The 26,644-nt window shown below is 35.9% G+C and overlaps 1 pseudogene; it reads left to right on the top strand.

Annotated features, from left to right (window-relative positions):
* Positions 1 to 1,789: 1,789 nt before the first annotated feature.
* On the top strand, positions 1,790 to 3,418 carry LOC116534380 (annotated as a pseudogene).
* The last annotated feature ends 23,226 nt before the right edge of the window (positions 3,419 to 26,644 follow it).

Here is a 26,644-nt window from a genome sequence, read left to right on the forward strand (position 1 = left end):
GCACTGTTGACACATTTTCTTCTGTCACCACCCCCTCCATATCCAGTACTTTAGGGAAACTTACTTGCTCTACCTTCAATATAACATTGGCTTGATCAATTATTATCATTTCTACTGTTTTGACTTTGATTCAAGCTACGATCATCCCTCATCTAGATAACTATAATAGTCTCCCAAATATTCTCCATGCTTCTACCCTTGACTTTTAAATCTAATTTCAAATAATATTAAAATTCAATTGCTACTTATTATGACTTACAAGACCCTATGCCATCTGCCTACCCATTATATGCATTACATTCTCCTGCTACTTTCCCCAAATTCTATTTTCTACAGCCATACTGGTCTACTTGCTGTTCCTTGAAGATGCCAGTCGCTCTCCCTCATTAGGAATTGAAAAGATTTCTCCTGGAGAGCTCAGTTTCTCACCTCTTTCCAGTCTTTACTCAAATAGCAATTTTCCAATGAAGTCAAATATGGCTATTTTATTTATTCTACAATTATTCCCACTGTCACTGTAAAACTGCCATACATTTGACCTGCTCTGTATTTCTTCCATATGACCTATCATCTTATAATATATAATAAAATGTGCTTATTTATTATGTTGTGTATCTCCTAACACTACAGAGTGGAATCCATTGAGCAGAGAGAATTTAATCTGTTTTCCACTTATACATTTTCAGCACTGAGGAAAGGATCTGGCACTTACAAGAACTCAATTAAAATTTGTCAATAGAATAAACAAAATTACAAAATAATTGTTTTTTTTTGTCATAAAATAATTGGGTAAAGACTAAAAATACGCATGTGTAAACTGATTAAAGACAAAATAAGGGAAAAACAAATGCAAAGAATAAAGTGACATAGGCTTATCAATATCAAAATGCTGAAAATTTTAACATGTAAAATATAAACAGAGGGAAAATGCTACATAAAATAAAAGAAATAGTCCAATAAGAAAATGATACTATGTGGACTGTATATACCAAATGGCATAGTTTTGAACTATTAAAATCGAATACTTACAGAAATGTAGAAATAAATTAACAGATAATCACAGAAAGATTTTAATAAATTTCTACTAGCAGAAAATTGGCTAATGAGATGAGAAAGATTAGTTAAGATATAGAAGAGTCAAATAATAAAATCAGATTTTATCTAATTTTATGCATTCAATATGTATTATATAGTATTGTATTATATAGTATTTATATTATATAATACTCTCATAGTTATTTATGCTATTTAAATATTAAGTGTATCAATATATTGATATATACAACATCAGATATTGTATTACATATCTATTTACCCCATAAAGAAAACCATGCACCCAGTAAATAACACACATGATTCATTTTTCTATTTTTTATTTTTATTTATTTGTTTTTACCAGCCCCAGTTGTCATCATTTTTTAAAATAACCACATAAAAGGCCATAAAAATTTCTTGAAAAATTGATGAGATGCATGTCATATTCTTTAATTTGTATTCAATTAAATATTTTTAAAGCAGCAAACCCTGCTTAAATTTTGGAAACTGATATTTTAAAAACAGTAATGTGCACAAATTTGTATGGGTTAAAGACATATAAGCAATTAAAACTACAAAGTAGAATGAATAATTATCTGCCAAATCTTACGGAGTATAGCTAAACTATAACTAAGGATGAAATTCATAGCCTTAAGTACATGTCTTTAAAAAATGAGAAACACGGTGTCTTTGTACTTGGGTGGCGTTGGTGGTGTCAGGATCTAGTGGACGGAGAAGACTCTTGGCCCGGCAGATGGCTCTCTGGTGTCAGGGCGTGGAGGCCTCCGTGCACCGGAGATCTCTCTAGCACCAGGAGCAGCTGGATGACAGTAAGTAGCTGCAGCCTGTAGCCAGCGATCAGGAGACCTCTGCCCGGGCCCTGGGTTCCCTGAGCAGACAGTTCCAAACGGGGCTGCCTTGAGAGCTGTCAACCTCAACCTCTAGACAGGCCCCTCGTGGACACACCTGGAAACCCCAGAGCCAGGGCAGCTGGGCCGCCAGGCTGCAGCTCGCTCAGCTGAGTGCCTTGATTGCCAAGTTCCAGAGAATCCAGGAGTCCGGCCAAAGCGGAACCAAACAGCTAGTGGAGACCCAGGTGAAGGTCGGGAGGAGGAAAAGAGGGGCACAGAAGGGCAGTGGATCAGCAGCTCAGAGCCTGAGCCACAAGAGCACCTGGAGCCGCCCTTGCCCACTCAGCCACAGACCACTGGGAGAAGGAGCATCATTGCCTCTCTGCCCCATGGGCTCATGTGCCCACCCAGTATGGCTGTCGAGGGCGGAAGCTGCCTTCTGGAGCCTCCACTCCTCGGCAGAGCCCCTCTGCTCTCCCAGCGAGCCTGACAATGACCGAGAGCCTGTGGGGGCGGGAATTCAGCGTCTCCAGAAGCTGTTCCAAGACCTGCACGAAGTCATTATGGCGAAAGAGAGCGATGACATGACCGTCTCTCTCATTCATGACGGAGGAAGTGTCCTACAGCTCTGTCTTGCAGGAAACAAGCCCTGTCTGATTGCTGAGGCTTCATACCCAAGGATGTCTGTGCTTCCTGTGAGCTTCCTGGAGGAAACCCCCAGGAGTCATCAGCATCCGTGGGCCACTGCTAACAAGGACCTGACTTACAAGGGACCCAGAGCCCCCCTTTTCCCACCACATCTGGACCAATCAGTGACTGCCTGCCACAGCTTGGGAGTGTCATGGAGATTCTTTATAGAGGTGAGAATAATTGTTTTTTCTACTTTTCTAGGGACTGTTGGGCTTAGAAACTTATCGAACACTGGACCTTGAGTCTTGTATTTGCTTAATCTGTGATGTGAAGTGCCAGTGTCAGATGTTTGAGAGCCTGAGCTGTGCATCTGGGTGCTTGGTTTTTGGGGGAGTCATCCACTGTGTTTCCAGGGTCAAGGCTCTTGGGGGTCCCACTCTCATCCCTGCTTTTTCTACCAGGGACTCAGGAAGGCATAGGAGATATTTCCAGGCTTAAGACCATGGGTTCACAGGTACCTCTTTATATGCTCAAAGCAGAGTACTGTGGGTGGGCTAGGAGGGGTAGCTCCGTTCAAGAGCAGTTTCTGCCCTTTGTAAATTATTTAAGAAGCCTCGTTTGTCATTTTATTAGAAAGAAACCAGCGTGTGACTTTACTAAATAACATTGCTTTCTCATAATAAAGACTGCATTTGAAAAAAAAAAATTAATTAAGCATTCAAATCAAGAAGCTGCAGAAATAATAGCGAGAAAACTTGGAAATAAATTATTTTTAAGAGATAGGAACAGAAATTAATGACTAATAAACCAACCTAAAAACAGGTGGTTAATAAAATCAATTGATTTATTAAAAGATAAGTGTAAATACATTATCAAATAAAACTAATCAAAAGAATAAAGAAGCCACGAATAAATAATTTTATGAAAAATGAAAAGAATGAATGTTTTAAGTCACAAGACAGCACCTTAAACAACTTTATGTCAATAAATTTGAAAATGTTTAAATTTCATTTTTTCGGCCAGGCGTGGTGGCTCACGCCTGTAATCCAAGCAGTTTGGAGGCCAAGGCGGGCGGATCACCTGAGGTCGGGAGTTCAAGACCAGCCTGACCAACATGGTGAAAACCCTGTCTTTAAACAAAAAAAAAAAAAATAATAAAGAAAGAAAGAAAGAAATTCATTTTTTCTAGAAAATATAAATTATCAAAATTGACTCAAGAAAAACTGTAAGATATAAATAAGCCAATAACCATTACAAATTACATCAGTGGTCAAAAATTTCTCCATTAAAAATGAAACCATACAAAGTTAGTTTTATAAATAAGTGATTTTCAACCAAGTCTGTGGAAAAAAAAGATATTCTTGATCTTATTTTTAAAACTTTCCAAAGAATAGACAAAGAAAGAAAATTATCTGTTTCCAAAATCTAAGGACAGAACCAGAAAAGTATTGAGCAATTTCACTTATAAACAGAAATGCAAAATTCTCAAATAAAATGTTAGAAAATAAATGTCACCAGTATATAACACCTCACAACCACGTAGTGTTTTCTGAGAAGTAAAGTGATATTTCAACATCAAGAATTTATCAATATATTCTACCTCATTAACACATGGAAAGAAAAAACAAAAAAAAATCATTTTAATAAATGCAGAAAAATATTTACTGCACTAGACACTCATTTATTCTAAATTATTTTTTAAAAAAAAATTAGAAGAGAATTTCTTTAACTTACTAAAAAGGTATTTACCAAACACCCCACAAACACCATAATTAATGGTGAAATTTTATAAGCATTTTCTTTAACATAAAGAACATCAGAAAAATTGTCCAAAACTTAGAATCGGGCAAAAAAGAGTATCAGGTATTCTTTCAGCACAGCTCTGGGTTTGCACCTTTAGTTGATTTTCCTATTGACCATGCTGTTTTACAACTCTGTAGATACAGAGATTAACTTGCAGATATTTGTCTGACACAGATGAAACTGATTTCTCTTCAGTGAAAGATACAACCTCAAAGTAAGGTTTATTGCTCTGTAGGATATTAACCAGCTTTGTATTTAACTCAACAATCTTATCCTGAAGTTCATTTATTAAATTGCCTATAAATACCTTAGCTCTGAGGGTTTTTTTTTTTTTTTTTGAGATAGGATCTGGCTGTGTCACCCAGGCTGGAGTGCAATGACATACTCACAGCTCACTGCAGCCTCAACCTGCCAGGCTTAAGTGATCCTCCCACCTCAGCTTTCCTAGTAGCTGGGACTTCAGGTGCACACTACCACAGTCGGCTAGTTTTTGCATTTTTTGTGGAGATGAGATTTCACCATGTTGCCCAGGCTGGTCTCAAATTCCTGGGCTCAATTCAGGATCCTCCCGCCTCGGCCTCCAAAAGTGTTGGGATTACAGACATGAGCTACTGCCACTGGCCTCAAGTATTTATTGAACTCATTTTAACATTTTCTTGATTCTCCCATTATTAATTAATCAATTGAACAAAATCCTTGACACATACTTATTTTATATTTGCATGAGTCATGATTTTACCCTTTGTCAAGTGCACTTAAACAAGAGCAAGTGAAAGATATCTGTTAACACTGCTTCAATTCATCATATAATGAAAGACCTAACTTAAGTATAATACATAACATTTGTGTGTAAGGATTAGAACAGAAGGGAAATAAAATTCTAACTGTCAGATGACATGGTTGTCTATATAGAAAATCTAAGAATTTAAAAGACAGCTATTAAAGCAGTTAAGAGAATTTAGCTAACTTGCTGAATACAAGGCCAATATACAGGAAATAATAGCTTGCCTAAGGACTTAGCAACAATGGACATAAAAAGTAACTTGAAAAGATATAATTTACAAAAGCAACAACAACCAAAAATGTACCTAGGAATAAATCTAATAGAAGTTATTGACAATCTTGTTGGAAAAAAGTACAAAATTTTATTAAAAGATATGATAGAAGACCTAACTAAATTACAGGCCATAGTAAACCCATTAATAGGAATAATCAGTATCAGAAAAGTGTCTATTTTCTGAACTAATCTGTAAATTAAATGAAATTTCATTGAAACCCCAGCAATATATTTTTATGGAAATTGATTGTTTTTAAAAAATTGTATGGGAGTGTAAAGTATCATGAATAGTTAAGACCATTTTAAAGACTTGTTGTACCATATATCAACAGGATACCATAATATTGACAAGACAATGTGATATTGTTCATAGATAGACAAATATATAAGTGGAATAGAATAGGAAGCCCCAAAACAGAAGGAAGTGAACAAGAAATTTGGTGTATCATAGAGAAAACTTTACAAATTAACAGAGAAAATGCTGGGCACAGTGGCCGCTGTACTCCAGCCTGGGCAATAGAGCAAGACCCTATCTCAAAAACAAACAAAAAACAAATTAATAGAGAAAAGTGTTGATGTGATTGATTTATTATATGAAAAAAATTTCCCTGATTTATACCTTAAGCAAAAATAAGTTTCATATGGATTAAAGATTTAGATGTGGAAAAACAAAACAAAAATTTTTAGAATAAAAAATGAGAATGCATTTATTATATTGGGGTAGGGAAGGATGTTTTAACTAAGCCCCCCCGCCAAAAAAAAAGAAGACTGCTTTATAATGAACTTCTAATAGGAAAAGTTTAAGTCATCATAAACATAACTGAAAGATAATTACTTTCAGTTATGTTTCAGTAATTTCAGAATTACTGAAAGGGAAAAGTAATTCACAACATAAAAAAAGAGATTTATATCAAATATATGGTGAATTATTACAGACAAAGTAGAAAAATGATTTAAAAATCAGCCACACCCCCTCCAACCCAAATAGGCAATGGACGTAAGCAGGCAAATCACAAAAATAGAAAGCATAATAATGATTAAATACATAACAGGATAGTAATGTCACTAGCAATCGGGGTAAAAAAAAAAAGAAAATGATGAAGAATCATTTTGTACCTATCAGATTAGTGAGATGTGAAAATTAATAATAATACCAAATATTAAGCAGTGATGTGAACTAATGATTACTCTTTTAGATTGTGGTGCAACCACTTTGGAAAACAATTTAATAATACACAGAAATTTGAAAACTAGCATCTGTTTTTGGAAAAAGAGAGTTTGGCAATATCCAGTGTATTTAATAGTGTACATATCCTATGACCATCAATTTCTTGTTTAGCCCTATTATCATAGAAAAGCTCTCATCAGAGACATAATGATGTCTATTTGATACATTGTTTCTTAAAGCGAAAATTAGAACCAACACAAATCTCCACTAATAGATAACTGAAAAAGTAAGATGTGGCATCTTCCTATGATGTAAAATAACACAGCATTTAAGATGGATAGGCAAGAGCCATATGAATTTACACTGATAAATGTCAGGAACACATAGGTTGAGTGTGTAAAATAGGTTTCCAAGTATTGAGTACAGTATAATTCCTTTTGAACATATTTTAGAAACCAGGCAAAACAATATTATTTTAGACATCTAGCCAGCTTACATGGCAGATAATGATCATATTTGGTTTTGGATACAAAGAAAGATAACCGGGATTGGGTGTTCAACTTGATATGCAGTGTAAACACTCATTGTTGGTATTTCATGCATGCCTCTATGTGCCTTTCTGTATAAAATATAATAAATAAATTAAGGAAAATGGTGTATAATAAACATAAGTTAAGAAATCAAATACACAGCCATAAAAAATAGAACAAAATCATTTCCTTTGCAGCAACATGAATGCAGCTGGAGGCCATTATTCTTAGCAAATTTATTCAGAAGCAGAAAATTAAATACTGCATGTTCTCACTTTCAAGTGACACCTAAACATTGGGTATACATGGACACAAATATGGAAACAATAGATACTGGACTCCAAAAGTCGGGAGGGAGCAGGGTAGGGGTTGAAAAAATACCTATTGGATACTGTGTTTCATACTGTGTGTTGATAACATTAGAATCCCAAACCTTCAAGCATTATGCAATATACCCATGAAACAAACCTACACATGTACCTCCTAAGTTAAAAAAAAAACAAAAAAACCCCAAAACCAGTAACAATGCTATCATATAGTAATATTACAAAAAAGAAATCAAATAATGTAAGGCTCCTTGATGGCATAGTTTCTTCTCACACTTTCAGCACATAGCTAAGTTATCTAGATTCCACTGGGCATTGTATTGGGTGTATGGATGGTCTACAAGATAGAGACAATTCCTGCTGAAACTCTGAAGAGAACACAGACAAGTTAAATGATAACCACAATAGCATAAGAAGAAAAACTGTCAACATATAGAAATATGCAGCATTAATGCAGTTATGTAAGAGAACCATTATATTGTGTAGAATACCTCTGGATGTAACAGAAACCAGCTTAAAAAATTATAGGAATTTATTGGTTTGAATAACTGACACATTTAAAGATATATCAGGATAAGTTTGATTCAACAGCTGAAAAAACATCATCCACTAGCATTCTTTCCCCTTCTAAATTCTTCAATCCATGGGGTCAGCTCAGTATTGAGCTACTGTTGGCTCCCCCTTGTGGTGTTGGGTGATTACCAATCACAGTTAAATATTTGTTTTTCCTGTGCATGACCAGGGAGACAGACAAGAGAGGTTGTTTTGGAAGAAATAAGGACAATTCTTTCTTTAGCAGCCTCCAGCGGATTTGTTTTTCACAAAGCCTTGATACTGCTGTATTGCCAGCACTGGGCAAAGTGAAGACTCTTAATTAAGATCTGTTCCATTGACCTGCATCTCCACCAGTAATCAACTCATAAAGCACTCAGTGGGATATCAAAAAGCCCAATGTTTGTAACAAACAAAATGCTTTTGTCTTTATAAATATTAACAAATATTTATTAATATTTAATTAACTTGTTTTTGAAATGCATTTTTCTTCTGAAAGTATTGTCTTGTTCTCAGATGTAGTTTTTTAATACAGTCAGCCTTTTGTATCTGCATGTTCCATGTCCATGAATTCACCCAACCATGAATCAAAGCTATTGGAAAAAAATACAACAGTAAAAAATTAAAGATTTTCAAACCCAAGTTAGATTAACAACTATTTACATAATATTTACATTGTCTTAGGTATTATAAGTAATCTAGAGATGATTTAATGTATACAGACAAATATATTCAGATTATTTACAAATACTATGTTATACCAGGGACTTGAGCATGCATAGATTTTGGCATCTACACTGTTTCTGGAAAACATCCTTTGTGGATCTTGGACAACAGCTTTTCTGTATTTTGAAAGTTATCATCACAAATTATATAATATACAACTATGTTACTTAGAAATATATAATTATGTGATAGAAAATAAGTGTATAAGAATGATTATTTTCATCTTGAATATAAAATCATAGTGAAGGAACAATTAATGAGTAAAAAGTGGGGCAAATATGGATAAATTCATAAGTTGGTAAAATTCTACATAGCCTTGATATAAAAACCAGAAACTCTAAAAAAAGATAAATTCAACTACCTCGAAATTAAAATAGAGTGAATAAAACTATACTCTAAAGAAGGGTGGATATAGAAACAATGAACTAAGAATTAATGTTTATAATACACATAATTTATGGGCTAATTGCTGTAAATTATAAGAAATATTACAAATCAATATAAAATAACTATAGGAAATAAAAAAGGATAAGAGTCATAAAAGGTAATTCACAGAAAAATATGAATAACTAACAAATATATGAAAAGATGCTACATCAAACTACTAATAAAAGAAATATAAATTCAAGCAGTGAGATATTTTTCTTAGATAACATTCCATTCTAATGTAAACATTATATTCTACAATGCAAGCTAGCATAAATTTATGGAAAACAGTTTGGAAATATCTATTTAAAATAACACCACATTCAAAATTAAAATATTGATGATTTTCAAGTCAAATTCTTTTTCTAAGAATTTTTTTGAGAAAAAGTTGCACAAATGTAGAAAGATTTATCTGCATAGGTATTCATTGCAACCTTGTTTTCATAGTGAAAATTAGAAACCACTTAATTGTTCATCAGTTGCAAGCCAATTAAAAAACATACATATCTATGGAAATTATACAATTATTAACATAAAAAGTGATATCTATACATGCTGACAAAGAAAGGTAACTACCGAAGTGATAAAAACTGTCAAACATACACAACCTGAGCACATTTTTGTAAAATGTATGATATAGGTGTTTGAATGTATATTTTAAAAATCCAGAAGAGTGTACATCATAGGAAAATTTGTAATTATTTCTTGGGGGTGGGATTATGAAAAAGTAATACTTTTTGTGTAAACATTCTACATTGTTTAAATATTTTACAATGGGCATGTAACACTTTTGTTACCAGAAGGATATCTAATTTTACATATTTAAATATATAATTTTTACATTAAAATATATTTTATATCACATTATAAATATAATTTTTACAACTTCTAAGTGAAGGGCTAAAGGGAATAAAAATGGAATATTGAAGTATGATGATTATTGTGAGATGGTAAATGGCAGGAGACGGTGACATTGTAGGGAGCTTATAACATCAGCGCTTAGTACAGCATATTTTGCTTTGTAGGTGCAATAATGCTTACCAATGATTCTCAAAATGTAGAAAAGATAATCACCAATCAGCTTCTGAGGTTTTCTCTGATTATTAACAGTAATCCATTTTGCTTTTATAAAGTAAAATGTTTTATCTAATGATAGTTATAGCAGAAAACCAAAATTATCTGGCTATGAAAAAAAAAAACAACTTCCTTCTCTTTGTCCTATTTTATCAGTTATTTACTTAGTATTTAGGGCTGGGGATCTGAAGATAAATAATAGGGAACATGACTTTAAGGAACCTGAATTCTAATGAGAAGTCAAACAAATAATAAAGCAACATAAGATAGGTATTAATACATAGAAATAAAGTGACAGTTAAGTCAGAGTTGAAATAGGGTTCTGTGCTTAAAAATAACGTTGGTCTCTCTGTGTTTAATGGTAGATATTATATTTTACTTTTAGATAGATTTTTACTCTGTGATAAAATACCTAAATAAAATTGTCTGTTAGTTACATAAGTTAGGGTGAATATAGTTGGGGAAATTGGTATTTGGGACTTTTCATGGAGAGCCCAGAAAGACAATATTATACAGCAACAGTCCCTAACCCCTAACCTATTTGGCATCAATGACTAGATTCATGGAAGGCAGTTTTTCCATGGACCAGGACAAGGAAATTGTTTTGAGATAATTCAAGCGCACTGTATGTATAGTATACTTTATTTATATTATTATTATATTGTAATATATAATGAAATAATTATACAACTCACCATGTTGTGGAATCAGTGAGATCCCTGAGATTGTTTTCTTGAAGCTAGATGGTCCCATCTAGGGGTGGTGGAAGATAGTGACAGATCATCAGGCATTAGATTATCATAAAGAGCATGCAACCTAGATTCTTTGCATGTGCAGTTCATAATAGGGTCTGTGCTCCTATGAGAATCTAATGCCACTGCTGATCTGACAGGTGGTGGAGCTCAGGCTTTAATGTGAGCAATGAGGAGTAGCTGTAAATACAGATGAAGTCACTCACCCACCACTCACCTCCTGCTGTGTGGCCTGGTTCCTATTAGGCTACAGAACAGTACTGGGGGATGGGGCCAGTACCATGGCCTGGGGGTTGGGGACTCCTGTGGTACACAGTACACAGTTAGGAGGACCAATTACAGGAGTAGCACAGGGAATCGCCATGAGTGGCAAGTATGCAAATCACCATGAGGTTGACTAGTACAGAACACAGCCACAGTGTGGTTGATGCTGTAAACTTCCATGGACCCAGGCATTCTGACACAGCAGTCTTTTTAAGAAAAATTATCTGAGCCTAGATATAAGCTAAAAAGTGGTAAGCTGGGGCCTTGCCATCAGTATATGTCAAATTGACAGAACAAGTCTTCAAATGACAGCATCATGAGCTAATAAGATAAAACAGCATGAGTGCATGAGATGTAGGTTAAATAAATCTCTAGAGTCTCTGGACAATGAAGGATAAGAGAGGATAATAGACATACTCTCAAATAGGTGAGGTGGCTCGTGCCTGTAATCCCAGTACTTTGGGAGGCTGAGGTGTGAAGATTGCTTAAAGCCAGGAGTTTGAGACCAGCCTGGGCGACATAGCAAGACCCTGTATCTACCAAAAAAAACTTTTAAAAAATTAGCTGAGCAGCCAGGCACAGTGGCTCATGCCCATAATCCCAGCACTTTGGGAGGTCGAGGTGGGCAGATCACCTGAGGTCAGGAGTTCAAGACTAACCTAGCCAACATGGTGAAACCTCATCTCTACTAAAAATACAAAAATTAGCCGGGTGTGGTGGCACACACCACTAATCCCAGCTACTCACGAGGCTGAGGCAGGAGAATCACTTGAACCTGTAGGCAGAGGTTGCAGTGAGCTAAGATTGTGCAACAGAGCAAGACTCTCTCTCCCCTGACCCTGCCAAAAAAAATATTAGCTGGATGTGGTGGTATGTACCTGTAGTCCCTGCTACTCAGGTGGGTGAGGCAAGAGGATTGCTTAAGCCCAGTTATTCTAGACTGCAATGGGCTGTGACCATACCACTTGATTCCAGCCTGGGTGACAGAGCAAGACCCTGTCTCTAAAAAAAAAGAAAACAAAACAAAAAGAAAAAGAAAAAAGGCAGCAAATTGATACCTGGGGAATAAACCCAAATGCTTACAGCCAACTGATCCTTGACAAAGCATACAAAAACATAAAGTGGGGGAAAGACACCCTATTCAACACTTGGTGCTGGAGTAATTGGCTAGCCACATGTAGGAGAATAAAACTGGATCCCCATTTCTCACCTAATACAAAAATCAATTCAAGATGGATCATGGACTTAAATCTAAGATCTGAAACTATAAAAATTCTATCAGATAACCTCAGAAAAACCCTTCTAGACATTGGCTTAGGAAAGGATTTCATGACCAAGAACCCAAAAGCAAACACAGTAAAAACAAAGATAAATATCTGGGGCTTCATTAAACTAAAGAGCTTTTGCATGGCAAAAGGAACAGACAACAGAGTAAACAGACAACTCACAGAGTGGGAGAAAAATCTTTATAACCTATCCATTTTACAAAGGACTAATATCCAGAATTGACAATGAACTCAACCAAATTTTTCTCCCACTCTGTGAGTTGTTCAACAAGAAAAAAACAAACAATCCCATCAGAAAGTGGGCTGAGGACATGAATAGACAATTCTCAAAAGAAGATATACAAATGGCCAAAAAACATATGAAAAAATGCTCAACATCACTAACGATCAGGGAAATGCAAATCAAAACCACAGTGTGATACCACCTTACTCCTGAAAAAATGGCCATATTAAAAAACTCAAAATATAATAGATGTTGGTGTGGATATGGTGAAAAGGGAACACTTCTACACTATGGAAAACAATGTGGAGATTCCTTAAAGAACTAAAAGTAGAACTACCATTTGATCCAGCAATCCCACTACTGGGTATCTACCCAGAGGAAAAGAAGTGTTATATGAAAAAGATACTTTTACATGCATGTTTATAGCAGCACAATTCACAATTGCAAAAATGTGAAACCAACTCAAATGCCCACAAATCAACAAATGAGTAAAGAAACTGTGGTATATACAATGGAATACTACTCAGCCATAAAAAGGAATGAATTAATGGCATTGATAGCAACCTGGATGGGATTGGAGACTATTTTTCTAAGTGAAGTAACTCAGGAATGGAAAGCGTATGTTCTCACTCATGAGTGGGTGCTAAGCTGTGAGAATTCAAAAGTGTAAGAATGACACAATGGACTTTGGGGAGTCGTGGGAAAGGGTGGGAAGCAAGGTTTATGTCACAGCAAGTGCAAAGGACTTGAAAAGGACATAGGTGTGATGAGTGTAGCAACAGCAATGGGACAAACATCACTGGAATGGAGTAAGTGAGACAGGAATTATGAAGTAAGAGAGGTGGTATGTGAAACAGTGGAGACATGGAGGATCATATTATATTAGACAGGGGCTAGTAGGATATTGGAAGGCCTCTGGCTTTTATTCTGGATTAGATGAGAAGCCAGTGCAGGATGTTGAGTGGAGGTGTGACATGCTCTCACTTAGATTTTAAAAGAATGGTGTTTGCTGTCATGTTGATAAGACAGTAGCTGTAGGTAAGGGCTGATGAGAAAGCAACCATTGCAATAACACAGCAAGAACTGGATGGTGGTTGGCTAGGATAGGTAGTAATGGGGTTGAATTCAGGATATATGTTGAAGATACAGGAACTTGGATTTGCTAGATATGGGAAGTGGAAAGAAAAAAGAGCCAAGGGTGACTCCAAAGTGGTAACTTGTGAGACTAACGGGATGAAGGGGCCATTTATTGAGACAGAGCACTTTGTGGGAAGTAGAGGAGGGAATTAGTATGTGGCCGTCAATATGAGGGGTAGAAACAAAGTGCTAACATTCAAAAGAAGGAGGGGGGAAACCTATCTCAGGGTGTCAGGAAGTGTTCTTAGAGTACATGACACTTCAAGCTATGTCTTAAAATAGCTATGTCTTAAAATAGGTTGAGTGTTTCAAGGTAAGAAAGTAAGAAAGCAGTGTCCTCCCCTTTAAGCTAAGAAGAACACAGGCAGAGGAAATGGGAAAGACCAGGCTGTGTTTGGAATGGTGATTCGTATGGTTTGGTTGCAGCATATGATACATGTAAGAAACTGCAGACAAATCAGTTTGGAAAAGAAGACTGTAGCAAGATGGTGATCCCCTTAGGTACTCAGTTAAGGGGTTTGGACTTGGTTTGTTAGACCAGTAGTATACCCTGAAGAATTTTTAGCAAAGGAGGAAAATGATAACATTGGTTTCTGCTTCAAGAAGGTAATAGTAAAATGTGGGTGAATATTTGGGGGGAGGATGTGAAGGGGGAAGGAGAGCTTGAAAGCAGGAAGGCAATTAGGCAATTGTGCTGGACATTTTCTATTTGTTTCTCCAGATTTGCTTTCTATCCTTCTCTACCCTGCCTTGTGCTTCTAATGGCTAAATTTTATGAACTATTTAAACAGGCCACCTTTACCCTGTAACTTATTATTGATTTTGGCCATAAGAAACACAGCAGGTGAAATGAGAGCAGGTAGAGAGCCAGGCCAGAGTGATTATTATTCTGAGTCCCTCCCTGCTGGGAGTGTTACCTTGAAGGCCATAAGGAACTCCTAACAGGAACCTGGGATCTGCTCTCTCTCTTGTCTCTTGGCCCAGGAGCAAACAGGCTTCCTTGCTACAGCTAAAGCAGGATGCTTCGCTGTCCCTTGTTGATTTGCCTTAACCCTGCTCACACCCTTGCAGAGTCCCTTCATTAAATTGTTCTCAGTGACTCTGTTTGAGCCTGCCATCCATTTGCCAATGTAACTCCATAGTTTACTTTTATTTCAAGTAAAACAAGTTAGAGAAGTCAGCAGTGGGACTAGCCAGTATGATGGATTCATGGTCATCTGGTGTCTAGAATTATTTCATCACATTAGTGCTGATTTCCAAGATGGCTAGTGGCACACTGACCTTACTACCATTCTATATGCAGCGGGAAGGAGGATGGAGGAAGGCAAAATGGACTCAATTCCTAGCAGATTTCAGGAAGTCTTCCAGAAAGTCTTCTGTAACATTTTTGATTCCATCTTCACTGGAGTTCATAAGAGTTAAGTTCATTGGCAAAAAACTTCATCACATGGACATGCCTAGCTACAAGAGAGGCTAGGGAATGATTTTACTAGCTGGGTACATTGCCACTCAAGATAAATTTGGGGTTCTATTATTAAGGAAGAACTGGAAAATAGTAGGTAGTCACAAGCCCCTGCCACAGGAAGCTAGTTAAAATATCCAGAAAAAAATAGTACAAGTAACAAGGGCCTGAGAATGGGGGAAGGAGGAAAAGCAGATAATAGGTATTATAAGATATGGACAAGACTTGATCATAATGACGAAATGGGCCTTCTTAGTGTTTGACAATATTTCACTTAAGCCTCTTCTTATCTAATAAAATGTTTGTTTTACTAAATATACAACTTCCTAAAAGCTACCTGTTGAGGCAAAAGAAGTGCATTTAAGCAAGTCTGAAGAGAAGTGGCCAGGAAACACAGATACTGTAAATTTTAATTTTAACAACTTTGATAATATTGAGTAATTCTGGAGCCAAAGCAAATGACAAAACTTGAGAGATTTTCATTGACCAAAATAAGCTCACCAAAATGGAATGGTCACCATTCTTACAGGTACTGAACTGATTTTAGGGATCCCTTTCAGCATAACTCGCCAGCTCCAAAAAAGGCAAACTTCAGTGATACTGATAAGCATTAACAATTCCTGATGTGTCAAAGGTCTGAACCTATGTGAAACAAGTTTTGTTGGTGAGCTGAGTATTAGGAAAATTAAAACCTTAATTTAGTGTCTTATATTTTAATTGATACATAACATTTTTCAAGATTTATGTTTGTTGATTATACATAATACAGAAATACTATGTCTTCTCCCTGTGAGATTTTATATTCTTTGAAATACAAGACTGTATCTATGAAAGCTGTTTGATAATCAATATGTACAATATGCTTATACATATTTGAAACGTATTTTCTTTTCAAAGTGGTTGAGTTAGTCATTAACAGAATATTGCTCTAGAGGTCATTATATAAGAAAAAAGATTGGAACCTTTAAACACAATGTGATCTCTACTTGTTCCTGGTTTCTAAAATAAGAAACGAATTTAGAAGTATGTGAAAAAATGTAGCCGGCTCACTTTTTCATTGCAATACATATTTTAACACTGTCATGGTGACTGGCTTTTTAAATGTAATGGCAAATGTATATTCTAATCTAGTTTACCAAGCAGTAGATTTGGTATTAGGATTATTTTCTTTCCAAAGAAAACTACTGTCTCAATTTTTTATTACATTTGATTAGTAATTTGCCAAATATAAGTTAGTAAAATTGTGCTTTTTTTTTAAAGAGAACATTCTAGTTTAGCTTCTCTTTGCTATCCATCATGCTTGTGTTGCTATTAGAAAATACACATTTATACAGTGGTAGGGTAAAGATTACTAAAAAAGAAAAAAGAAGAAAAATACACATTTCTAAGTCCTGTCATGGCTTGTATACCCAGAACTCTAATTCATTTCCTTTGCCACAGTTTACCTTGTAATATTCATTTAACCAGTATGTATCAAATTCTTACTAATGTCAGGCTCTGTGCTAGGAACTAGGTGTAACTTTGAGCTGAATGTATTAGCTAGCTCTATATATTTGTAGTTGATTATAATGTCCTTTGTTGTGTAAGGGCTTTCATGTATGGAAAGGAACAATCAAAAGTATTTGCACTTTGTTTAATTTTTAGCTTATTAAATTCATATATTAGTTTATTACTAAACTCACATATTTACATCAGTGATAAATTTGGTTAAGTAAATTTACTTTAAGAAGATAAACAGTAGTTCCACATTTAGCATAACTAAACATCTTAAATAGCAGATAAAATATACACAAATACAAGGACTATAAAACTTATTATTCTGCATACCTTTGAATTTATTCTAAAATAATAACATGAGTTTAATAGTCTCAATATTTCTTTTGTTGTTGTATAATGTTTTTACTATCCTTAATTTTGTATCTTCCTAAAGTTTTACTAATACTATGCTTAAATAATATTTCTACGGTGGCTCACGCCTGTAATCCCAGCACTTTGGGAGGCCGAGGCGGGTGGATCACGAGGTCAAGAAATCGAGACCATCCTGGTCAACATGGTGAAACCCCGTCTCTACTAAAAATACAAAACATTAGCTGGGCATGGCGGCGCGTGCCTGTAATCCCAGCTACTCAGGAGGCCGAGGCAGGAGAATTGCCTGAACCCAGGAGGCGGAGGTTGCGTGAGCCGAGATCGTGCCATTGCACTCCAGCCTGGGTAACGAGAGCGAGACTCTGTCTCAAAAAAAAAAAAAAATAATAATAATAATAATAATATTTCTAGAAGTGGTAATCTTTTGTGCTAAAAAAACAAACAGACACAAAAACAAACAGAAATGACTTTATTCAAACCAAGGTCATAGGATTGGGGTTAGCAGTCATTTGATTATGGGATGGAAACTAGAACTTAATTGTTTCTTTCAAGCAGATTGAAAATCAGAATAATGGCTATTTTTTGTGGTTAAATTTTACAACCAGTTGTCTCTCTTAAAATGATGCATTTCTAAAGCCTTCATTGGGTAGTAGTGCTATCTTTGTCTTCTTGTCATAATGATGGTATCTTCTGGCTGTGTCCTCACATGGTAAAAGGAACAAACAAGCTCATTTGGCTCTATTTTATAAGGGCACAAATCCCATTCATGAAGACTCTGCCCTCATGGCCTAATAACCTCTCAAAACACCTTAACTCCTAATACCATCAACCTGGGAGTTAGGTTTTCAATACAGGAATTTTGGGAAGACACAACTACTCAGACCATAGCACCTAGCTTGAGTCATGAGCCCATGTTTAGCCTCCCGTAACCATGGAGACAAGAGCAAACAGTTCCCATTGGACCATGTGCTACAATAGGAATGGGGATAGAAGAATTAGCAAAGATAAGGAGCATCAGAGTCTGAGGAATCACTGTGAGCCAGGCAATCACAGCAATTAATGTCTACCATATCAATTTCCCTGAGAATCTCTACAAGATTTTTTCAACTGGAAAAGCCCTCCCTGACCAGGCTAAGGTCATTCTAATACTTAAGAGGGAAAGACAGAAAACTCTTTCCTGGTTCTAAATAAGCAAAGCTGAATCTATGACTATCCTGAGATGGGTGCTCACAGGAAAAAAATCCCATCTAACTCATAGTGAAAGGGGAAGGGCAGAAAGTTGAGTCCTGAGTCACTGGAGGTCTGACTACACATTATCCTCTCTCCAATTGCCTCTTACAGAGAACTAGCCAGAGAGAGAAATATTTTCTCAGGAGAGTGATATTTAAAAATTGCTTGTTATTTATAACAACTGCTTTTTAAAGAGGGGAGTTGGGGTGAGAGTGTGGTCTGATAGCTTGGGGGCCTTTTGTTTACTTGCTATTGTGATGGTTGAGAGTGTAGAAGTTGATCACTTGGGAATTTTCCCTACAACTTTTAAGTAAAAGAAAAGGTACGTTTCTTTCATTTTTTTAGTATATGTACATGGAAAGATAGATCTTACATTACATTGTTCATTTAATTGCAATATGTACAATTTATCCTCTGAGGTAGGTGTCCAGGGATCTTAGTGTGATTTACTTAAGTACAATAGTTAAAAGGTATCATTTGCCAATTTCACTTGTTTCCATGATAAAAGGGGCTTCCGGCCAATAAAGGGGATTTCGACCAAAGGTATCTCAGAAAACCAGGAAAAATCCCAAGGTTTCACTGACTTGTCCAAATCATGTATCAACAAGAACAGTCTGTTAGTGTGCTATGTAACACTTGAGCTTAAGGTAATAGAAACTAATATTAGACTGCTCTGCAATAATGGGTTATGAATTAGTCATGTGGGTATTAGATAATGTGTTCAGTGATGATTACCAACAATTCTGAATCAGCCAACAGACGCTGAACCCACAGTTAAAGAGCTATCAAGTATACCATGAGGAACTGCAAAAACACGTTGGAAAGGGCAGAAATATAGGGAGAAATAAAAAATTGGGGTAATTAATACATTCTACCACATGGACAGTTATCACAAATATTTTGGAATTTTCTTCCTGATAGCATTCTGTTAACTGTTGCTATAGATTAGGAACTCAGAACAGATCCACCTGGAAGGTTCAGGCTCAGGGTTTCTCATTCAGTCCAGTCAGATAAGGATGGGGGTTGGAACAGAGGAGACATTGACATAGATGGGGACTGGCTGTGTATCTTGCTCTCATGGTCTTACCATGTGGCATTTCCCCATAGGTTAGTTTGGGCTTCTTCACAGCATGGCATCCTCAGGGCACAAAAATTGCTTATTTTGAGAGCCAAGGGTTTAAGGTTTTAAGAGCAAGTATTCTAGTTTATAAGGCAGACCTCAGAAGTTGTATCACTTCACTCTGTCACTGCATTCTCTTAATTACAAGCAAGTCACAGGATGTTTAGGCTTAAAGGGACAATTTAAGCCTCAACTTTTTTTTCCCCCATTTATTTTATTGCATTTTAGGTTTTGGGGTACATGTGAAGAACATGCAAAATTGTTGCATAGGAACACACGTGGCAATGTGATTTGCTGCCTTCCTCCCCATCACCTACATCTGGCATTTCTCCCCTTGCTATCTATCCCCAGCTCCCCACCCCCCACCGTCCCTCCCCTATTTCCCCCCAACTGACCCCAGTGTGTAGTGCTCCCCTCCCTGTGTCCATGTGTTCTCATTGTTCAACACCCACCTATAAGCCTCACCTTTTTTTTTTTTCTTCACTCTGTCGCTCAGGCTGGATTGCAATGGCACAATCTCAGCCCACTGCAACCTCGGCCTCCCAGGTTCAAGCAATTTCTCCCACTTCAGCCTCCTGAGTAGCTGGAACCACAGGTTCATGCCACCATGCCTGGCTAAATTTTATATGTTTAGTGAAGAAGGGGTTTCACCATCATGGCCAAGCTGGTGTTGAACTTCTGACCACAGGTGATCTGCCCACCTTGGCCTCCCAAAGTGCAGGGATTACAGGCATGAGCCACTGCACCTGGCCTACCTCTTCAAAGAGGAGTAGCACACTTCTAGAGCATATGGAATGAGAAATATTGGTGGCGGCTTCTATCTTTTGGAATATATAATCTGCTAATCTGCTACAGCAGTATGATAGAGCAAAAAAATGGACCTGTATTCTAGTCCTGGTTTACCAGTTACTAGCTATGTAACTTTGGACATATCTGATCTGCCTTGTTGGCCCCCAGCAGACATTACATAAGTATTTATCAAATGAATGAGTAAATGAATAACTTCAGGCTTCAGTTTCTTCCCCTGAATGAGACTAATAATACCTAAGAAAGGTCATGAAGAATAAATGAGATGAGAGAATTGAAGATATTTTGAACATATGAAAGGGCAAACATCTATGGGTATTTGTATTTTTTTTCCAGAGCTATGACATTCTTTTTGGAATATGCTCAATAATGACAAATTTTTGTCTTCAAAACAATTTGGTTTTTGGAAAAAGCTGAAAGTCATTTAGAGATATGAGCAGGGAAAAGATATATAATTACATTGGGTATTAACATTTTTGAGTCTAAAATGAAATGGTATTATGATATGACAGGACTGACATTTTTAAAGTGGCCGATAACCTAGTCTGGAAGACATTTCCAAGAAAAGACTACCTAAAATGTTTTAAACAAAGGCAGTGTAATTGATATAAATGTGCGATGGCTACAAATGAAGGGATAAATGCTCATTTAAATATTTGTTTTAAAATGAAATTGAAATGTTTTATCATCATTTCTCTTATCCAGTTTCTGAGGAAAGATTAAGTTTCATTTCTAGGATTGAGAAATTTAAATATTACTAGTGATCAGCTAATAGTAGAAATTTTAAAAGCAAGGAATTAGGTAAAATAATTGTAATTACAGCTAAAGACTAGCTGTAGATTTCCAAAAGTTATAAGAGAAGCATCTTAGTTTTGTCACCTCTATATTCATTTTTTTAGATTAGTTTTCTTCATATTATTTTTTACTTATACAAATACATATTTTTTAAATCTTGGAGATGATGAATGCGAAGTTATTTTAAAGTTAATTATTTTGAACTTTTACTTACAAAATATAACATATTTCTTAGTCACTGAAACAAAAAATAAGAAGCAGCAAAGTGCCTCTAACAAAGAACATGCTGGTAACTGATTAGTCCCAAGGGACTAATTAGTTAAAGGCATATGCTAGTATAGTCAAGCACCATGTAAGGACTTTTCTGTCAGTGACAGAACACATATACAATGGTGATCCCATAAGATAATATGGTACGTTTATTGTCCCTTTTTGTATATTTAGATGTGTTTAGATACACAAATATGTACCACTGTGTTACATTCGCCTATAGTAACATACTATACAGGTTTGTAGCCTAGGAACAATAGGCTATACCATATAGCCTAGGTGCATAGTAGGCTATGTTTGTGTGAGTATACTCTATGATATTCACACAATGACAAAACCATCTAATGATGCATTTATCAGAACATATCCCTGTTGTTAAGCAATGCATGATTACCTTGTTTTTTCTAGGGAAGTCCTATCTATCTGTTTGTGGATGGCACTGTGACATCATAGTCAGCCAAAAAGAGTCTGAGCAGATTGGTTAGGTAATTTTGACATTATTTACACTTAAAGTTTAGAAAAAAAATTAAAGAGAAAATGTAAAAATAAAATAATGCACAATAAATAATATTCCACATACATTATATATGATATAACAGAGTAGATATATTTTATAGGTATACATACTAGACTTAGGTCACAGCTTTATAAGTATACATGCTAGGATTATGCACTGGATTAACATTCTGATTTCATACTGTCCTAAAAGGATCACTGAAGACCATTGCATACCAGCCCATTTCTTCTAAAACTGAAAGGTAGTGACAGCTAATACAGATCCTTGAGTGGCTTGACTTTGTGAGAAAGGCCTCCATCTAATTTCAGTTACCTACTCTCCTGCGCCCTCCTTCAGATGAAGCCAAACTTAGTCCTAAGCAGTGCAGCAAGACCACAGTTATTGCTAACTGAGCTGCTGGATTCTTTGGCACATAAGGAGAATCTATTGATGGCATTCACCTCACAGGTGGTTAGGACTGGCTAATGCAAGAGCCAGAAACTTCCCTGATAAAGGAAGCTGACTTCTAAAGTATGAATAAAAGGTATTGAGAAGTGCAGATCCAATGCTCTAGGAGACCTCTCCTTGGGCAGCTTCTAACCTAAGACCAGGAATGGGGCTGAGGGAAATCATTTTTTACATAAAATTTAAACTCCCATATGGCCACTCCCATGAAAGTCCTTTAATTCAAAGAATGTTAATTAAGGCATACTTCTTTGTGTTAGAAGTATTGCTATTCATCTCATGTGCAACAGAAAAATCTCTCATCATAGAGAACACATTATTATGTGTCTCTATGAAAAAATTTTATTTTATAATAAAGTAGCTTAGAAAGTAAGTCAATAGAGACACAACAGATTGGTTTCAGAAATGTCTTCGTCAACTGCAAAATCTGTTCAAATGTGCTGCATCTCACCAGACAGCACTGAGCAGATGAGCTATATAATTTTGATATTTTAAAACAAAAGTGAAATTTTTCAATAAGAGGGAAATAACCTGTTTAAACATAGAGAAAAATATTGATTTTTCTAATGAAAAGTTTTAAAAAGATAAAACTTCATTTTTTTTAAGTACACAAACATTTCTGTTTTTCCTTAATTGGCACTCAAAGATATAAACTGCTACAGCTTTAAGGCCTCCAAATTACAGTCCCACCCATCTTCCTAATTTTATTTCCATTTTCCCTTTAATTCATTCTTTCTCAGCTTCACAATTCTTAATTTCTTTCCGCATCTCCATGTCCAGTCCTCTTTGTCCTTCTTCCTCTTAGAGTCTTCTATCTTCCTCTGTGCTAAATTTATTCTTTCTGTTCCACCCTGGGAATCTCAGCTTCTGTATCTTTCTCATCAACTCCATGATGACAAAAGAGCAGTCAGTTTCCACCATATCTGCTTATACCCCCAATGTCCTTCTTGTGTCTTGTTTAGATTATTCTAATGGCTTCCTAAACAGACCCCTAGATTCCACACTTGCACCCTTTCAATTGACTGGCCACACTCCAACCAGGGAGGGAGCCCTGGCTGAATCATGGCTCTACCTGCTTAAAACTCCTTACTGGATTACCATACCATACAGGAAATCTTCCAACATGTGGTGGTGATTCTTAAAGAGTGAGTTAAGTTGATAAAAAAAAAAAAAAAAAAAAAAGATGTTTTTCACATGGGCTATTGAAGGACTCAGCAAATACTTAGTTATATTGGAAGGCATCACTTTTGCTGGAAGATCTACAGACCATCTAAAGGTTTTTAAAAGAATTAAAATAATACATTCTTATTGTGATAAGAACAATTTTAAAAAACAAAAGTAAGATTCAGAGATGTCCTTTCAGACTTTTCTCTGCATTGATTAGCCATACTTTAGCACAGGTAAGGTCTTTTTTTTAGACAAACAAACAAACAAACAAAAAACCTTGTAACTCCTCTCCTAGAAATGGCTGAACCTCAGAGCAGGAGAAGACTAGAGTTTGAGATGTATTTACAATGAAATCCCTGTAGAATTTTCTTTGTTTGCCCTTGCCTTGGACTGTAGAGACAGTCACATGAGTCATTCTACTTCATAATTTTTTTTCTCCAGTGTGGAAATTCTCCTTTGTCACTGCAAACTCTAACACACTATCTTAGAGATGCTCCTTCACTGAGGAAGCTGCAGCACAGTGAGTGGGAGCAATGCCCAAAAACCCAAGGATGAGCAGCAGGGGTGTTAATACCCTTCATCTGCCATGAATGTTATCAGTCATTAAATGTTTACCAGTGCAATGCATAAAAAAAACAAAACTAAAATCAAAAGACTTCTCATTCTAGTTTGCATTTTCCTTATCACCAACAACGATAGAACATATTATGTATTTATAGACAATTTGTGATTTTTCTGTGAGTTCTCTAATTTTATTTTATTCAGCTTATTACTGGACTATTTTCTTTTTATTGATTTGTAAAAGCTTTTTATAATATTGACTATTGTGATGGACATGGAGATAGATATGCCATCCAGATCCTTCTTCAAGGAAGGACTTTATGTCTCAGCTGCAGGAAGTGCTATTAGCAGAGAGCCTTCAACCACCAGTCCTTTCAGGGATCACCTCAGCTGTAGTCTCCTTCCCAGAGTGGCTTATACACAATTACTGATGTCAAGGAGGAAGGGTTAAAAAGGCTCTGCCATTCGGGCCCACCAGGAGAAACGATGATTGTCCATTTTACCATTAGTGCTCCCTGGAGGATCAAAGTTTTTGTTTGGGTTTGCTCACTATTGGACTTGTTCCTCTGCTAAATTCTCATCTTTCTTCTGCTTTCCCCAGGTGTTGATTACAAGGACACTTCCTTTAAAAACAAACAAACAAACAAACAAAAAACCTGTGATTGGCTCTGCTTCTCCCTAAAGAATCCAAACTGTGACAAATTTCATATACTGTATTTTGGCTAATATTTTATCAGAAAATATTTCTCAGGTTAATATTGTCTCAAGACCTGAGTATTCTTTTCCTTATTCCACTTTTCCTTTGGCTATCTCCAACTTTTCTTTTAGCTGTCTGCTGAAATGTCATATTTTTACAGAGGTATTCCTTGACCTTCAGTTTAAATCAGATTTCTATATTATTCTCCATCATACTTTTTAATATTTTTCTTAACAGTACTATTTCAGCTTTTAATTCTATCAATAGTTTCATGTGATTGTATAATGTCTGAATCCTTTACTAGATTCCAATTACCAGAAGGGCAGGCAAGTTTCCCATTTAAAAAAAAAAAAAATCATTCTATATCAGTCACTATCATTCCTCCTGACATAGTACATATTTAGCAAACATTAGTCAAAAATACTTCTCAGCCAGGTGCAGTGGCTCAAGCCTGTAATCCTAGCATTTTGGGATTAGCTGTCTTGGTGGCACGTGTCTAGAGTCCCAGCTACTTAGGAGGCTGAGATGGGAGAATCACTTGAACCCAGCAGGCAGAGGTTGCAGTGACCTGAGATTGTACCTCTGCACCCTAGCCTGGGTGAGAGAGCGTGACCTTGTCTCAAAAAAAAAAAAAAAAAAGAAAAAAGAAAAATTTCTCAGCTGCTGAGCTCCCAACCCTTCTCATTACAAGCATGATCAACCAAAATTATGAACCATTCTACATTATCTTGGGGGTACCCTGAAATGCTTTTCTGGTGTGAGCATGGGGTCTAATATAGATAAAACTTTTTCATATTTTCTTACAATGAATTATGTAAGATTTATTTTAAGGAATTGCCCTTGGAACACAGGGTTCTTTTGAATCCAACCTGAGACCCATTATTCCATATAATTAGAATATGTATAAAAGAGAAAAACTAGAAGTTCTACAGTTAAACCACTTAAAAACAAAATTAATTCCCACTGCTCAAGGTCTAAAGGGGAAATCTAGAAAATGGGCAGAGAAAATTGGTTGTATCATTAGACTTTGTTCAGGACCTATTATTACCAATTTAGGAATAATAGCTCCTGAACAAAATAGGTCCTTGAATTGGAATAGAGTATTACCATGATTACTATATTTATAATGTTATAAGGGATTTACAGTGTATCATTTGGAGCTGAAATTTCTCATGATTATTTTAGCTTAGAAGCAGTAATACTACTTAAGTAAAACATTCTGGTTTTTTTTTTAAAGCCATTTAACAATGTATAGTTAAATCACATGTGATTCTTCTATGACAGATAAATTTTATGTCTAATTTAGTCAATATCTAGAAAGACTAAAAGCTTAAGACAAAATATATTCTTCATGTCATTTGGACTTAGTTAAAATCAACTTAATTTTACTCTTTCCTATTTTCAAGAAGTATATGGGCCTCAGGACATGAGCTTATTTTCACATAGAAAAAAATCAATCAGAAAAGAAATTCTACATACCAACCATTCTTTTGTATTTCAGACAAGGGGGAATAAAAATAACTTCTCATTTCTCAACCAATTAAGTTTCTTTTCTCTAGGTCAGTCTGTTTCCTGGACCATTTGTTTCATTGAAATTTGTATCTAAATTTATTTTAAAATAAGGAGGAAAAAAGTTTTTAGATACTAATGAAGGGTAGATCTCTTATCTGCTCTTTACTCATGACAGTCTTAAAGAGGAATCCAATGCATCAACATAGTTGCTTTTTATTTTGTTTCAATTGCATTGCCCTGCACTATTCTCCTCTTTAGCTCTGCTTAACCACTTCTGCCAAGGTATTCCAAAGGGAAAAGGAGAAAGAATGCATGCCCATTCTATTTGCTAGCTGTTTGCAATACTGAGGCAGAGT

The sequence above is a fragment of the Sapajus apella genome, unplaced genomic scaffold, assembly GCF_009761245.1.
Source record: "Sapajus apella isolate SASKATOON/1434 unplaced genomic scaffold, GSC_monkey_1.0 scaffold87, whole genome shotgun sequence".
NCBI lineage: Eukaryota > Metazoa > Chordata > Mammalia > Primates > Cebidae > Sapajus > Sapajus apella.